The following is an 18,783-nucleotide window of genomic DNA, read 5'->3' on the forward strand; positions in this document are numbered from 1 at the left end:
GCTGCCCTGCGAAGTAAGAGGCATCCCTCTCCATGTGCTCGACGGTTTGTGTCCGGAAATAATTTCATTATGCAAATGATTATTATTTTTCTCCGAGAATGTTACAATGACATCTGCACATCGTCGCTTCTTATCTCCCAGCCGCCACCTGCATAGGGCACACTCCGACCATGCAACCGCCAAGGTCGCCGACCACATCGTGCACGTCCACGCCATCGACCTCGGCGGACGGTGCCGCAATGTTCGTCAGTATGTCCTGTTGGTTGAGGAGCGCGAAGGAAGTGGGCTGAGGGAAGTGGGGGCGGCGGCAGAAGCAGCATGGGTGTCCTACGGTGAGCGCTTTGAGGGATTCTGCAGAGCAGTTCTCCCCGGAGGCCTGATGCATCCAACCGTACAAGGTAGTTGCACCACTTCCCTATGATGGGTAGGCCTTATATACATCTTGGCAATTCCCTGTTATGTTATCTAAATCTCGGCCACGTATGAGGCAAAAACCACATGCACCATTGTCTTCTACTATCTCCTTGCAGTAACTTCAGTTACTTGTAGCCAATGGGATCTATGCTATGAGGGAACATACATGTCAGGGCACATGTGCGTCCATGGGTCCTCTTTGTATTACTGCGTGTTGGTCTGTTATCATGCGACACAGACCTGATGGTTGTTAGAATGCTGAAAGAGACGACTTCATTAGTTCATCCAGTAGTTTCTTGCTGCTGTGAAAGGATTATGATTGACCAACAAAAAATAAAACTTTTGATTTGATTTCTCAAAACAAAATAAATAAATCGTGGAGCATCTATGTAAGGAAAGCAGCTTTGTATGAAATTTTTAGTGCACTTCCAATATATGTAGCTAGCAAGTGCAGGTAGAAATGGTGTGATAGGCCCGTGGCATCCCTATTGAAAACGAACATGTCTTTGAATTAGCAAGAAGAATAGCAGTAAAACACATAGACTGTTCTTATTTCAAGATCCTAACCGTTTATCCGTTTGCTCCTTAGATTCGCTTACTGATTGTAAATTGCTTTACTTCATTGGACATAAAAGGACAATATGCTTGTATTTGTGAAACTGCTATATTTTTCTGTACAATGGTGAAAGAGCTACATTTTTATATCGCTCTATGATTCATTTTCTTCTATTCCATATGGACATAGGAAACTTGAAAACTACACCACAACTCTTAGGCTTGCCAAAATATGAGGATTATCACTCAGTCATGAGCGAAACTGGATGTACCCGGTAAGGATGGAGGCGAGATGGGGCCATAGAGCCCCCTTTTGCGCAGGAGGGAGTATGTCTGAGCCGAAGGCAACAATTGTGGCCGCTTCCAGAGCCGAAGCCACCTGCGGAGTCAATGTCATGGTCGCCCCAGAGCGGAATCCATCGCCTAGGCCACAAGAGTAGGAGCTGCTGTCGCGGAGGTCATCTCTGAACCTATACTGAACTTTCTATGGATGGTAAGATGTCCTCCCTCAATCTTCTAGCAGCCGGTGCTCGTTGGCCTCTCCTCACTATTCAGCTGTTGATTGTATGAAATAGATGGTTAACACTTTATTTTGTTGGTCCCTACTGGACGGTAGTGATGTTGAGACACAAGAGATTATCATGCCTATGCATATATATAAAATTGTTCATGGATCTTTCTTATCTCTGATATAATTTTGCCAATGATCAAAGAACTGTTGTTCTGGATGTACACCTATTGTGTTGCTTATTTTGCCATCACTCTTCTGGTTTACCTTAGGAGTAGTACCAATCTTATAAAATGCTCCTAATTTGGGTAAAATTTGGAAACATTATGGATGGATAAATTTATGGACTTGTTCCTTTATTACATAATTTTATAGCCTATGATCTTATACAGTTGAGGGCCGCTTATCCTATTCTTTATGTGTGAAGTTAAAAGCTAAATATAGCTAATGACATAAGTGATCTATTAAAATATATCACGGAAGTAAGTACTTATTTTTGTTTCTACTTATTACCTAATTTTAATGTGAATTTTTCAAAGACATACAGTGTTCCATATAGTCTAATTTAATATACCAGCGATGATGGTATTGAATCCGCGAAGAAAATATATACTCATTTCCTAATTGCATATTTTAATCAGGAGGTCAAGACCAAGCTTTAGGCAGGAAAATGGGACAATCTTCAGTAAGCTACAATGTTCATGTCTTCTTATATCATTTGACTGATGTGTTCTTGTATCATTCTTCTACTTTCGGAGCTATTACTGCGATCATTTTGACCTCATGTCTTCTTATATCATTTGACCTTATCTAGATATTAGTGGTTCTTAATCCAGCAAGGTCTTGAATATTTTTCGCTTTGTCCATTCAAAATTTTGTTCTTCTAGCAACGTTCATGGTTTAAGCTTTGATTCGAAAAACAACTTTCAATTTTATAGGAGACACAAAGAGCAACAACAAGCCGCTGTAGATATTATGTAGTAGCAGCATTAAAGATCTGCTAATGTTATATTTTCTTATTCTTTCCTTAATATCTACATGACCAACGTGTATTTTTAATGATCAAACATGCACATGTCACATTAAGAGGTTGAGAGTAGCTCAAAAGATATGCATACATCCTCTACCTTTTACCTAATGAAATATTTCTAAAGCCATAGTAGATGTCAGGTGTAAATTCCATGAAGAACTGTTGGTTTTTGTAATTATTTCGTGAAACTTTCATTGTAGGGTTCTAGGTTTGGTGAATAAGCAGGGTTGTCTTCTTTCTTTAGTATCTGCATGATCAAGTCGGTCTGTACTTTTAATGATCATACCTGCACATGTCACATTAAGATTGAATATATTGTGACTTTTCTAACCATTTCTTGTTAATTGCTTGAGGAAAAACTAACAGGAATTTTTTTCTTAGAAATCCCAAGGAAGTAATTGTTCTCACTGTTTTGGTAAAATAACATATATTTTTGTTGTATGTATACTTAATTTCAGGAGATGTAGATTTTCTTGTTATCTTATATATGTTCCTTTTCTTTTTTTTTTCTTGTGAAAAATGAGTTCAACAAGGGCTCCTCATTCTAGCCTCCTGGGGTTGAAATGATTACTCCTTTAATTGATTTGAAGATTGTTAATTTTTTATATTTGGAAACGCTTGGAAGCTTTCCTTTGTTTTGGCGTTATGAAGATCTTATGCTGCAGGGAGATTTCACCGATGCCACAAAGATGCTGCTGCATCGAACGCATAGGATAAGATGATATTAGTAAGTATCTATCATCTACATTTTGCTTTTGTCTTCAATTTTGTAGGATTTCTTTTCTTTCAACAACGTTTTAGAAATATAAATACTTTCTTATATGTTTATCCAGCCATCCACATTTAACTAGGTTGCAAAGAACATTGAAGTGATAACTGCATGTGTAAGTACCATGGATGAGCTAGCAAAACATACATTTTTATGCTAGAGTGCATATGGATTAGGTATGTGTATTTGTTGGCAATGTTCATGTGTGAGAAAGCAAGGTCCATAAGATATCTAGGGGATTAGAGGTGGTATGATTTAAAGATAAAGCATCGTCTTGAGTGCTTTTTTTCATGTGGTTGCTGCATGGGCTTCAAATAATTTACTTGGGACTTCATTCAGAAGTACAACTGGTAATCCGAGATCAATACTGAGATCAGACATCAGATACAATATAATTTTTTTTGTACAAACAAAATCTATGATATCGTGCCATTCTATGAGTGTTTAGAAATAAGTTTGGTATCTGCTACAATGTACATATAACTTGGTCATCCTAAAGAAACTTTATCTTGCATATTGCTTGGTTACAAGATAAGAACTAATATGTATTACAAATATCTAGGGAAATCTTTTGATTTTTTTGTACATATATTATCAGAGATGCCAAATAGCAGGTTGCTTCAAACCAGGGGAACTGACTGGTTCATAGATGGTAGAACGTTCAATCTTCGACGATGCTCAGGGAGCAAACAAGGGGAATTAGGTTAGTACGTCTTTAAAATAGCACCCAAGGGTGCACTCAATAATTCCAGTTTTTCAACTTGTACTGTTATTGTTGATACACATTGTTTTGTGCATACTTGCTAGGGAAAAGTATATTTTTCATCCCTGGACTCGCTCAAAAGTATAGAAATGATCCTTCAACTTTAAAACCGGCAAATGTTAGTCCCTCAACTTCTCAAACCGGATTATTTTAGTCCCTTGACTCAACAAAGCTGTTTTCATGCTTACTTGGCATGGTTTTGACCAGTCAGCACCCACGTGGGAATCTTCTTCTTTTCCATTTTAACTCGGCTGGGCATTTCGTCGAGCAGTTGGCGCCACCAGGCAACAAGAGGAAGAGGTAGGCATGGAGCTTGCGTGGCTATCGGCGGCGCACGCAAAGGGTGCAGGAGGCCAGGGAGCTGCGCTACAGTTAGTTTTCTGGGACGAGCGGGGCTGTCGCGGCTAGCAGCACTGAGGCACGCGGCGGCTTGGCCTTCACGGCGAACTCGTAACACAGTCACAACTAACTGATGCTCGTGTTGCCGCCTCGTGCTCATGGTATGCCTCTGCAATTGTCGGCGACCGCGCCGTTGATGTCCCCGCGTCATCCAGTTCTCGTTCAAATCCATCACTTGCGTGATGTGGGTCGTGGACATGGCGCGGACAACGGCGCGACGGCGGGGCGCACGCTTGTCGCCGCTCCAGCGCCGTCAGCCGCACCCGCTTCGGCGGCTCGCCCGGTTTGCCGTTGTTGCTCGGCCACACATGGGCGATGACTGGTGAAACCATGCAAGTCAGCGTGAAAACCACTTTTGTTAAATCAAAGGACTCGAGTTATCTGGTTTAAAGAATTGAGGGACTAAGTTTTGCTGGTTTTGAAGTTAAGGGACCGTTTCTATACCTTCGAGAGAGTTTAGGGATGAAAAATATACTTTTCCCGATGTTCGAATTTGACTGTTCTGTCGTAATCACCAATCACCACAGTTAACACACTACACATGATTCTGCTTGCAGAAACCCAACAGTTAATGGAGAAATCAGGTCACTTTGCATCTACTTTGCCTCAGTTTTTTCAGAAGTCAATAGAGTTTGTAAAAAAAAGAAACATGATCCTGCGGCGGTTGCCCAGACTTTTTTTTTCCGGGTAGTAATGTTTGGATGGGACATGTCCCTCATTTCGTAATCACTTTGTAATTTCTACTTGTGCTATGTAATAGACGCCTTACATAAAAAGGCAGTATGTTTTATAGATACTCCCTCTGTTGAGAATAATTATCACTATAACTTTCTTTATGAGGACTTGTTGTGTCGCATGTTCAATAACAGGTAGAAGAAAGGATACACATATAAATTCATAGCATGTATGGTAAACTCCTGGCTCTACATGTACGAGGCCACTTTAATATTGTACTATATTATCAATAAAAAATCTTATATTTCTTTAGAGAGTGAGTACATCCTACATTTGGATGTAACAGTTCTCTTACAAATAAGTTAGTAAAGAAACAGAGACAATCTAGACCCGGCGAGAGCTACTTGAGGAGGCATGCTGCCATGTATTGCAGATGTGAAATTAAAGAAAGGGGGCATTTTAGTCAATTAGCTTGTTGTATATGCGGTTGCATGTACGTTGATTGTTGCTTTATTATTATGTTGATTGTTGCTTTATTATGTATAATAAACGGGTGAGAGCGTTTTCAGTATATTCATTTGTTGGCCCGTGGCAACGCACGGGCAGTCTACTAGTAACAATAAATCACGAGTGGACACGCAGCCACGCGCAAGGTTGATATCACGCCCATCCATTCCCACGCGATTCGTGCAAGTTTTATACAGGGAGCAATGTATATTGATATCTCCGAGCCGTATCAATGTAGTATAGAGTCTGTATTCCCTCTGAACTCATAACCACATGCTCCACAAGTCAGTAGCACATAAGGACACAAGGTGCATTGAATCGCTTGTCATTCACAATGGCTACCTCCCGGTCTCTTTAAACCAGCCGGTCTTCTTGTTTGGGCAGTTCAGCCATTCTTGGCCGCTCTCCATCTCGCTCTTGTTTGGCACCATCGACTTGCCACAGCTGAGAAACATGTGTTCATCCATGTGTCAGGGCAGTTTTCCATCGCCTCCATCACTTGTCCTTTCAAATCAGGTCGCCCCGAGTGCAACGCAGGGTACGTGGTCTGGTTCATTTCTGGCACAATTTTGAATCGAGACGGGGTGGCATTTCTACTAGAGCCATGGTGTAAGTTCATCATCCATCGTTTTTCATCTCCCTCTTGCACTCCGCCTGGCTAATCCAATTTCTTTGAAGGTAGGAGGATGCAGATTTGAAGTGGGCGAATATGTACATTCAGTACTTCAGCACGAGATGGGGTCACCTACTATCACCTGCTGGAAGAGAATCAAGCCTGGCTGAAGATCGTCTTCATCATGTGCCTTGCAAATCTGGTGGCCATCGCCGTGCTCTTCGTTCGTTCACAACAACTGGAACTCATTCCCTGCACAAGGATCATTGTCGTTGCCTGCATTCAGCAGTGCACTCAAACAAATCGTAGGCGAACCACTACGTACCTAGTAGTATTTACGTTTTGTCATCATTCCCCATGTATCTCCTAGTAAGTGCTGCTTCTTCACCTGCCACGCAGGCAGCGTGTGTTTATGGGTTGTCCACTAATAATTGAGCTTTGCAACGTTGCACTTAAGATCCACTATTAGCACTTGCTTGCCTTGGTCACAAACGGTAATCATTTGTATATAGTATATTATAAATCTCCATCTTCCCATACAATCAGTATCAAGGACATGGCATAGTTTAACTGTCCCAGCAAAACAACCATAAGATGCGGTCGACAGATGTTTAATTTGCGTGCAGTTAGTGTTTAATGCTTGCAGGCTATCAATTCACCCAGCATGAAGTCATTGAAGGAAATATGCCCTAGAGGCAATAATAAAGTTATTATTTATTTCCTTATTTCATGATAAATGTTTATTATTCATGCTAGAATTGTATTAACCGGAAACTTAGTACATGTGTGAATATATAGACAAAACAAAGTGTCCCTAGTATGGCTCTACTTGACTAGCTCATTAATCAAAGATGGTTATGTTTCCTAACCATAGACATGTGTTCACATTTGATGAACGAGATCACATCATTAGGAGAATGATGTGATGGACATGACACATCCGTTAGCTTAGCATTATGATCGTTACAGTTTCATTGCTACTGCTTTCTTCATGACCTATACATGTTCCTCAGACTATGAGATTATGCAACTCCCTAATACCGGAGGAACACTTTGTGTGCTATCAAACGTCACAACGTAAATGGGTGATTATAGGTGTCTCCGAAGGTGTTTGTTGGGTTGGCATAGATCGAGATTGGAATTTGTCACTCCGTGTTTCAGAGAGGTATCTCTGGGCCCTCTCGGTAATACTCATCACTATAAGCCTTGCAAGCAATGTGACTAATGAGTTAGTTGCGGGATGAATTATTATGGAACGAGTAAAGAGACTTGCCGGTAACGAGATTGAACTAGGTATGATGATACCAACGATCGAATCTCGGGCAAGTAACATACCGATGACAAAGGGAACAATGTATGTTGTTATGCGGTTTGACCGATAATGATCTTCGTAGAATATGTAGGAGCCAATATGAGCATCCAGGTTCCGCTATTGGTTATTGACCAGAGATGTGTCTCGGTCATGTCTACATAGTTCTCGAACCCGTAGGGTCCGCGCGCTTAACGTTCATGACGATATGTATTATGAGTTATGTGTTTTTGATGACCGAAGTTTGTTCGGAGTCCCAGATGAGATCACATGCGTGACGAGGAGTCTCGAAATGGTCGAGACATAAAGATAGATATATTGGACCATGTTATTCGGACACCGGAAGAGTTCCGGGAAGTTTCGGGTAAAACCGGAGTGCCGGAGGGGTTACTGGAACCCCCCCGGGGAACTAATGGGCCACCATGGGCCTTAGTAGAGAGAGGAGGGCGGCCAGGGAAGGCCGCGCCCTCCCCTCCCCTTGGAGTCTGAATAGGACAAGGGAAGGGGGGTGGCGCCCCCCTTTCCTACTCCCTCCCCCTCTTCTTTCCTTCCCCCTTCTCCCTTGTGGTGGAATCCTACTAGGACTAGTAGTCCTAGTAGGACTCCTCTCTTGGGGCGCGCCCTAGGGACCGGCCGGCCTCCCCCCTTGCTCCTTTATATACGGGGACATGGGGCACCCTAGAAGACACAAATTTCTCTTAACCGTGTGCGGTGCCCCCCTTCACAGTTACACACCTCGATCATACCATCGTAGTGCTTAGGAGAAGCCCTGCGCCAGTAGTGTTGGGGAACGTAGTAATTTCAAAAAAATTCCTACGCACACGCAAGATCATGGTGATGCATAGCAACAAGAGGGGAGAGTGTTGTCTACATACCCTCGTAGACCGTAAGCGGAAGCGTTATGACAACGCGGTTGATGTAGTCGTACGTCTTCACAATCCGATCGATCCAAGTACCGAACGCACGGCACCTCCGAGTTCTGCACACGTTCAGCTCGATGACGTCCCACGAACTCCGATCCAGCAGAGCTTTGCGGGAGAGTTCTGTCAGCACGACGGCGTGATGACGGTGTTGATGATGCTACCGACGCAGGGCTTCACCTAAGCACTGCTACGATATTACCGAGGTGGAATATGGTGGAGGGGGGCACCGCACACGGCTAAGAGATCCAAGGGATCAATTGTTGTCTCCAAGGGGTGCCCCCCTCCCTGTATATAAAGGAGTGGAGGAGGGGGAGGGCTGACCCTCTCTATGGCGCGCCCTAGGAGGAGTCCTACTCCCACCGGGAGTAGGATTCCCCCTTCCAAGTAGTAGGAGTAGGAGTCAAGGAAAGGGGAGAGAGAAAAGAAGGAAAGAGGGGGCGCAACCCCTCCCCCTAGTCCAATTCGGACTAGGCCTTGGGGGGGCGCCCAACCTCTCCTCTCTCTTTCCCCTAAAGCCCAATAAGGCCCATATACTCCCCGACGAATTCCCGTAACTCTCCGGTACTCCAAAAAATACTCGAATCACTCGGAACCTTTTCGATGTCCGAATATAGTCATCCAATATATTAATCTCTACGTCTCGACCATTTCGAGACTCCTCGTCATATCCCCGATCTCATCCGGGACTCCGAACTACCTTCGGTACATCAATACACATAAACTCATAATACAAATCGTCACCGAACTTTAAGCGTGCGGACCCTACGGGTTCGAGAACTATGTAGACATGACCGAGACACGTCTCCGGTCAATAACCAATAGCGGAACCTGGATGCTCATATTGGCTCCCACATATTCTATGAAGATCTTTATTGGTTAAACTGCATAACAACATACGTTGTTCCCTTTGTCATCGGTATGTTACTTGCCCGAGATTCGATCGTCGGTATCTCAATACCTAGTTCAATCTCGTTACCAGCAAGTCTCTTTACTCATTATGTAATGCAGCATCCCGCAACTAACTCATTAGTCACATTGCTTGCAAGGCTTATAGTGATGTGCATTACCGAGAGGGCCCAGAGATACCTCTCCGGTAATCGGAGTGACAAATCCTAATCTCGAAATACGCCAACTCAACAAGTACCTTCGGAGACACCTGTAAAGCACCTTTATAATCACCCAGTTACGTTGTGATGTTTGGTAGCACACAAAGTGTTCCTCCGGTAAACGGGAGTTGCATAATCTCATAGTCATAGGAACATGTATAAGTCATGAAGAAAGTAATAACAACATACTAAACGATCAAGTGCTAAGCTAACGGAATGGGTCAAGTCAATCACATCATTCTCCTAATGATGTGATCCCGTTAATCAAATGACAACTCATGTCTATGGTTAGGAAACTTAACCATCTTTGATTAACGAGCTAGTCAAGTAGATGCATACTAGTGACACTATGTTTGTCTGTGTATTCACACATGTATTATGTTTCGGTTAATACAATTCTAGCATGAATAATAAACATTTATCATGAAATAAGGAAATAAATAATAACTTTATTATTGCCTCTAGAGCATATTTCCTTCAGTCTCCCACTTGCACTAGAGTCAATAATCTAGTTCATATCACCATGTGATTTAAAGCTAATATTCACATCTGCATGTGATTAACACCCATAGTTCACATCATCATGTGACCAACGCCCAAAGGGTTTACTAGAGTCAATAATCTAGTTCACATTGGTATGTGATTAACACCCAAAGAGTACTAAGGTGTGATCATGTTTTGCTCGTGAGAGAAGTTTAGTCAACGGGTTTGTCTTATTCAGAGCCGTATGTATTTTGCAAATATTCTATGTCTACAATGCTCTGCACGGAGCTGCTCTAGCTAATTGCTCCCCTTTCAATATGTATCCAGATTGAGACTTAGAGTCATCTGGATCAACGTAAAAGCTTGCACTAATGTAACTCTTTACGACGAACTCTTTTATCACCTCCATAATCGAGAAATATTTCCTTAGTCCTTACTAAGGATATTCTTGACCGTTGTCCAGTGATCTACTCTTAGATCAAAAATTGTACTCCCTTGCCAAACTCAGAACAAGGTATACAATAGGTCTGGTACACAACATAGCATACTTTATAGAACCTAAGACCGAGGCATAGCGAATGACTTTCATTCTTTCTATCTTCTGCCGTGGTCGGGCTTTGAGTCTTACTCAACTTTACACCTTGTAATACAGACAAGAACTCCTTCTTTGACTGATCCATTTTGAACTATTTCAAAACTTGCCAAGGTATATACTCATTGAAAAATCTTATCAAGCGTCTTGATCTATCTTATAGATCTTGATGCCCAATATGTAAGCAGCTTCACCGAGGTCTTTCATTGAAAAACTCTTATTCAAGTATCCTTTTATGCTATCCAGAATTTCTATATTATTTCCAATGAACAATATGTCATCTACATATAGTTTTAGAAATGCTACAAAGCTCCCACTCACTTTCTTGTAAATACAGGCTTCTCCAAAAGTCTGTATAAAACCATATGCTTTGATCAACTTATCAAAGCGTATATTCCAACTCCGAGATGCTTGCACCAGTCCATAGATGGATCGCTGGAGCTTGCATATTTTGTTAGCACCTTTAGGATTGACAAAACCTTCTGGTTGCATCATATACAACTCTTCTTTAATAAATCCATTAAGGAATGCAGTTCTGACATCCATTTACCAGATTTCATAAAATGTGGCAATTGCTAACATGATTTGGACAGACTTAAGCATCGATACGAGTGAGAAAATCTCATTGTATTCAACACCTTGAACTTGTCGAAAAACTTTTTGTGACAAGTCGAGCTTTGTAGATAGTAACACTACTATCAGCGTCTGTCTTCCTCTTGAAGATCCATTTATTTTCTATGGCTTGCTGATCATCGGGCAAGTCCATCAAAGTTCACACTTTGTTCTCATACATGGATCCCATCTCAGATTTCATGGCCTCAAGCCATTTCGTGGAATCTAGGCTCATCATCGCTTCCTCATAGTTCGTAGGTTTATCATGGTCTAGTAACATGACTTCCAGAACAGGATTACTGTACCACTCTGGTGCGGACTGTACTTTGGAAGACCTACGAGGTTCTATAGTAACTTAATCTGAAGTTTCATGATCATCATCATTAGCTTCCTCACTAATTGGTGTAGGAATCACTGGAACTGATTTCTGTGATGAACTACTTTCCAATTCGGGAGAAGGTACAAATTACCTTATCAAGCTCTACTTTCCTCCCACTCACTTTTTTTCGAGAGAAACTCCTTCTCTAGAAAGGATCCATTCTTAGCAGCGAATATTTTGCCTTTGGATCTGTGATTAGAAGGTGTACCCAACAATCTCCTTTGGGTATCCTATGAAGACACATTTCTCTGATTTGGGTTCGAGCTTATCAGGTTGAAACTTTTTCACATAAGCATCACAACTCCAAACTTTAAGAAACGACAGCTTAGGTTTATTGCTAAACCATAGTTCATACGGTGTCGTCTCAACGGATTTAGATGGTGCCCTATTTAAAGTGAATGCAGGTGTCTCTAATGCATAACCCCAAAATGATTGTGGTAAATAGGTAAGATACATCATAGATCGCACCATCACCAATAAAGTGCGGTTACAACGTTCGGACACACCATAACGTTGTGGTGTTCTAGGTGGCATGAGTTTGTGAAACTATTCCACATTATTTTAACTGAAGGCCAAACTCGTAACTCAAATATTCATCTCCACGATTAGGTCGTAGAAACTTTATTTTCTTGTTACGATGATTTTCCACTTCACTCTGAAATTCTTTAAACCTTTCAACTATTTCAGACTTATGTTTTATCAAGTAGATATACCCATATCTGCTCAAATCATCTGTGAAGGTCAGAAAATAACGATACCCGCCACGAGCCTTAATACTCATTGGTCTCCATACATCATTATGTATTATTTCCAACAAGTTAGTAGTTCGTTCCATTGTTCCGAAGAACGGAGTTTTAGTCATCTTGCCCAAAAGGCACGGTTCGCAAGCATCAAATGATTCATAACCAAGTGATTCCGAAAATCCATCTTTATGGAGTTTCTTCATGCGCTTTACACCGATATGACCCAAACGGCAGTGCCAAAAATAAGTTGCACTATCATTATTAACTTTGCATCTTTTGGCATCAATATTATGAATATGTGTATCACTACGATCGAGATCCAACAAACTATTTTCATTGGGTGTTTGACCATTGAAGGTTTTATTCATGTAAACAGAACAACGATTATTCTCTTACTTTAAATGAATAATTGTATTGCAATAAACATGATCAAATCATATTCATGGTCAACGCAAACGCCAAATAACATTTATTTAGGTTTAACACTAATCCCGAAAGTATAGGGAGTGTGTGATGATGATCATATCAATCTTGGAACCACTTCCAACACACATCGTCACTTCACCCTCAACTAGTCTCTGTTTATTCTGTAATTCCTGTTTCGAGTTACTAATCTTAGCAACCGAACAAGTATCAAATACCCAGGGGTTACTATAAACACTAGTAAGGTACACATCAATGACTTGTATATCAAATATACCCTTGTTCACTTTGCCATCTTTCTTATCTACCAAATATTCAGGGCATTTCCACTTCCAATGACCATTTCCTTTGCAGTAGAAGCACTCAGTTTCAAGCTTTGGTCCAGCTTTGGGCTTCTTCGCGGGAGTGACAACTTGCTTGCCATTCTACTTGAAGTTCCCTTTCTTTCCCTTTGCCCTTTTCTTGAAACTAGTGGTCTTGTCAATCATCAACACTTGATGCTCTTTCTTGATTTCTACCTTCGTCGATTTCAACATCACGAAGAGCTCAGGAATCGTTTTCATCATCCCTTGCATACTATAGTTCATCACGAAGTTCTAGTAACTTGGTGATGGTGACTAGAGAACTCTGTCAATCACTATCTTATCTGGAAGATTAACTCCCACTTGATTCAAGCGATTGTAGTACCCAGACAATATGAGTACATGCTCACTAGTTGAGCGATTCTCCTCCATCTTTTAGCTATAGAACTTATTGGAGACTTCATATCTCTCAACTCGGGTATTTGCTTGAAATATTAACTCCAACTCCTAGAACATCTCATATGGTCCATGACGTTCAAAACGTCTTTGAAGTCCCGATTCTAAGCCGTTAAGCATGGTGCACTAAACTATCAAGTAGTCATCATATTGAGCTAGCCAAACATTCATAACGTCTGCATCTGCTCCTGCAATAGGTCTGTCACCTAGCAGTGCATCAAGGACATAATTCTTCTGTGCAGCAATGAGGATAAACCTCAGATCACAGATCTAATCCGCATCATTGCTACTAATATCTTTCAACATAGTTTTCTCTAGGAATATATCAAAAATAAACATATGGAAGCAACAACGCGAGCTATTGATCTACAACATAATTTGCAAAATACTATCAGGACTAAGTTCATGATAAATTAAAGTTCAATTAATCATATTACTTAAGAACTCCCACTTAGATAGACATCCCTCTAATCATCTAAGTGATCACGTGATCCAAATCAACTAAACCATGTCCGATCATCACGTGAGATGGAGTAGTTTTCAATGGTGAACATCACTGTGTTGATCATATCTACTATATGATTCACGCTCGACCTTTCGGTCTCAGTGTTCCGAGGCCATATATGTATATGCTAGGCTCGTCAAGTTTAACCTGAGTATTTTGCGTGTGCAACTGTTTTGCACCCCTTGTATTTGAACGTAGAGCCTATCACACCCGATCATCACGTGGTGTCTCAGCACGAAGAACTTTCGCAACGGTGCATACTCAGGGAGAACACTTATACCTTGAAATTTAGTGAGAGATCAACTTATAATGCTACCGTCAATCAAAGCAAAATAAGATGCATAAAGGATAAACATCACATGCAATCAATATAAGTGATATGATATGGCCATCATCATCTTGTGCTTGTGATCTCCATCTCCGAAGCACCGTCATGATCACCGTCGTCACCGGCGCGACACCTTGATCTCCATCATAGCATCGTTGTCGTTTCGCCACCTATTGCTTCTACGACTATCACTACCGCTTAGTGATAAAGTAAAGCAATTATAGAGCGATTGCATTGCATACAATAAAGCGACAACCATATGGCTCCTGCCAGTTGCCGATAACTTCAACAAAACATGATCATCTCATACAACAACTTATATCTCATCACATCTTGACCATATCACATCACAACATGCCCTGCAAAAACAAGTTAGACGTCCTCTACTTTGTTGTTGCAAGTTTTACGTGGCTGCTACGGGCTGAGCAAGAACCGTTCTTACCTACGCGTCAAAACCACAACGATAGTTCGTCAAGTTAGTGTTGTTTTAACCTTCTCAAGGACCGGGCATAGCCACACTCGGTTCAACTAAAGTTGGAGAAACTGACACCCGCCAGCCACCTGTGTGCAAAGCACGTCGGTAGAACCAGTCTCGCGTAAGAGTACGCGTAATGTCGGTCCGGGCCGCTTCATCCAACAATATTGCCGAACCAAAGTATGACATGCTGGTAAGCAGTATGACTTGTATCGCCCACAACTCACTTGTGTTCTACTCATGCATATAACATCTACGCATAAAATCAGGCTCGGATGCCACTATTGGGGAACGTAGTAATTTCAAAAAAAATCCTACGCACACGCAAGATCATGGTGATGCATAGCAACGAGAGGGGAGAGTGTTGTCTACGTACCCTCGTAGACCGTAAGCGGAAGTGTTATGACAACGCGGTTGATGTAGTCGTACGTCTTCACGATCCGACTGATCCAAGTACCGAATGCACGGCACCTCCGAGTTCTGCACATGTTCAGCTCGATGACGTCCCATGAACTCCGATCCAGCAGAGCTTTGCGGGAGAGTTCCGTCAGCACGACGGCGTGATGACGGTGTTGATGATGCTACCGATGCAGGGCTTCACCTAAGCACCACCACGATATTATCGAGGTGGAATATGGTGGAGGGGGGCACCGCACACGGCTAAGAGATCCAAGGGATCAATTGTTGTCTCCAAGGGGTGCCCCCTCCACTACAAAAAAAATACACTTCCGTGATGATACGTGTTTGTCACAGTAGGTCGCGTTTTTTGTCATGCATGTACATTCATGACGATTTTATGACAGAATCAAGATAGTCATACCTGTGCTGTCGTAGAAGTGTTCCATGACATTACCAAAATTATCATCACAGAAGTGTCCACTTCCATGACGATAAATCGTGCGTCATAGAAGTGCTTTGCTACCTCTTGAGCACTGCGTTGGATTTCCCCGAAGAGGAGAGGATGATGCAGCAAAGTAGCATAAGTATTTCCCTCAGTTTTTGAGAACCAAGGTATCAATCTAGTAGGAGACCACGCACAAGTCCCTCGTACCTACACAAAACGATAGCAACTCGCAACCAACGCTTAGGGGTTGTCAATCCCTTCACGGTCACTTACGAGAGTGAGATCTGATAGATAATATTTTTGGTATTTTTTATAGATAGATGCAAAGTAAAAAAGTAAAAGGCAAAGTAAAAACAAAGCAAGTAAATAAAGTGATAGAGATTGATATGATGCGAATAGACCCGGGGGCCATAGGTTTCACTAGTGGCTTCTCTCGAGAGCATAAGTATTCTACGGTGGGTGAACAAATTACTATTGAGCAATTGACAGAATTGAGCATAGTTATGAGTATATCTAGGCAATGATCATGTATATAGGCATCACGTCCAAAACAAGTAGATCGAAACGATTCTGCATCTACTACTATTACTCCACTCATCGACCGCTATCCAGCATGCATCTAGAGTATTAAGTAAAAACAGAGTAACACTTTAAGCAAGATGGCATGATGTAGAGGGATAAATTCATGCAATATGATAAAAAACCCATCTTGTTATCCTCGATGGCAACAATACAATACGTGCCTTGCAACCCTTTCTGTCACTGGGTAAGGACACCGCAAGATTGAACCCACAGCTAAGCACTTCTCCCATTGCAAGAACTACCAATCTAGTTGGCAAAACCAAAAAGGATAATTCGAAGAGACTTGAAAGATAACTCAATCATACATAAAAGAATTCAGAGAAGAATCAAATATTTTCCATAGATAATAATGGATCATAAATCCACAATTCATCGGTCTCAACAAACACACCGCAAAAAGAAGATTACATTGAATAGATCTCCACGAAAGAGGGGGAGAACATTGTATTGAGATCCAAAAAGAGAGAAGAAGCCATCTAGCTACTAGCTATGGACCCGAAGGTCTGAAGTAAACTACTCACACTTCATCGGAGGGGCTATGGTGATGATGTAGAAGCCCTCCATGGTGGATGCCCCCTCCGGCGGAGCTCCGGAACAGGCCCCAAGATGGGATCTCGTGGATAAGAAGGTTGCGGCGGTGGAATTAGGTTTTTGGCTCCTGTTCTGATCGTTCGGGGATACGTAGGTATATATAGGAGGAAGGAGTACGTCGGTGGAGCGTGGATGGGCCCATGAGGTAGGGGGTGCGCCCTCCACCCTTGTGACCGCCTCTGGCACTGCTTGGAGTAGGATCCAAGTCTCCTGGATCACGTTCGGTTGGAAAATCACGATCCCGAAGGTTTCATTCCATTTGGACTCTGTTTGATATTCTGTTTCTTCGAAATACTGAAAAAGGCAAAAAACATCAATTCTGGGCTGGGCCTCCGGTTAATAGGTTAGTCCCAAAAGTAATATAAAAGTGGAAAATAAAGCCCAATATAGTCCAAAACAGTAGATAAAGTAGCATGGAGCAATCAAAAATTATAGATACGTTGGAGACGTATCAGGCATCCCCAAGCTTAATTCCTGCTCGTCCTCGAGTAGGTAAATGATAAAAAAGAATTTTTGATGCGGAGTGATACTTTGGCATAATTTCAATGTAAAACTTCTTAATTGTGATATGAATATTCAGATCCGAAAGATTCAAGACAAAAGTTCATATTGACACAAAAATAATAATACTTCAAGCATACTAATCAAAGCAATCATGTCTTCTCAAAATAACATGGCAAAAGAAAGTTCATCCCTACAAAATCATATAGTTAGGCTATGCTTCATTTTCATCACACAAAGATGTTCCCAACTTCTATACCGCCGATGACAAGCCAAGCAATTGTTTCATACTTAAATAATCTCAAACTTTTTCAACCTTCACGCAATACATGAGCGTGAGCCATGGATATAGCACCATGGGTGGAATAGAATATGATGATGGGGATTGTGTGGAGAAGACAAAAAAGGAGAAAGTCTCACATTGACGAGGCTAATCAACGGGCTATGGAGATGTCCATCAATTGATGTCAACATGAGGAGTAGGGATTGCCATGCAACGGATGCACTAGAGCTATGAATGCTCAACAAAAGAAAACTAGTGGGTGTGCATCCAACTTGCTTGCTCATGAAGACATAGGGCATTTGAGGAAGCCCATCATAGGAATATACAAGCCAGGTTCTATAATGAAAAATTCCCACTAGTATAAAAAAGACAACTTATGAGACTCACTACATGAAGAACAAGGTGCTACTTTGAAGCACAATATATGAGACTCACTACATGAAGAACAAGGTGCTACTTTGAAGCACAAGTGTGGAAAAAGAGATAGTAGCATTGCCCTTTTCTTTTCTTTTTTTTGGCCTTTTTTTGGCCTCTCTCTTTTTTTATTTATTTTTATTTGGGCAATGCTCTAATAATGATGATCATCACACTTCTATTGATTACAACATAAGGATTACAACTCGAAACTTAGAACAAGATATGAGTCTATATGAATGCCTCCGGCGGTGTACCAGGATGGTGCAATGAATCAAGAGTGACATGTATGAAAAATAATGCATGGTGGCTTTGCCACAAATACGGTGTCAACTACATGATCATGCAATGGCAACATGACAAAAGTAATGTATGCCATGATGATAATGATGGAAGTTGCATGGCAATATATCTCGGAATGGCTATGGAAATGCCATAATAGGTAGGTATGGTGGCTGTTTTGAGGAAGATATAAGGAGGTTTATGGGTGATAGAGCGTATCGTATCACGGGGTTTGGATGCACCGGCGAAGTTTGCACCAACTCTCAAGGCGAGAAAGGGCAATGCACGGTACCGAAGAGGCTAGCAAAGGCGGAAAGGTGAGAGTGCGTATAATCCATGGACTCAACATTAGTCAAAAGAACTCATATACTTATTGCAAAAATTTAGAAGTCATCAAAAATCAAGTACTACGCGCAT

The 18,783-nt window shown here is 41.6% G+C and overlaps 1 long non-coding RNA gene across 4 annotated transcripts; it reads left to right on the top strand.

Annotated features, from left to right (window-relative positions):
* LOC123155481 (uncharacterized) lies at positions 1-5,274 on the top strand. 4 transcript variants are annotated; one of them, XR_006477429.1, is made up of 5 exons: positions 1-44; positions 142-398; positions 1,160-3,234; positions 3,875-3,979; positions 4,996-5,274. It is a non-coding gene; the product is annotated as an uncharacterized lncRNA (long non-coding RNA). The 4 variants fall into 4 exon arrangements; XR_006477430.1 differs by lacking the exons at positions 1-44; positions 4,996-5,274 and adding exons at positions 4,084-4,157; positions 4,247-4,922 and having other exon boundaries at positions 61-398; XR_006477431.1 differs by lacking the exons at positions 1-44; positions 4,996-5,274 and adding exons at positions 4,084-4,157; positions 4,311-4,922 and having other exon boundaries at positions 61-398.
* Positions 5,275-18,783: the final 13,509 nt, after the last annotated feature.

This window comes from Triticum aestivum, chromosome 7B, assembly GCF_018294505.1.
Source record: "Triticum aestivum cultivar Chinese Spring chromosome 7B, IWGSC CS RefSeq v2.1, whole genome shotgun sequence".
NCBI classification, from domain to species: Eukaryota; Viridiplantae; Streptophyta; class Magnoliopsida; order Poales; family Poaceae; genus Triticum; species Triticum aestivum.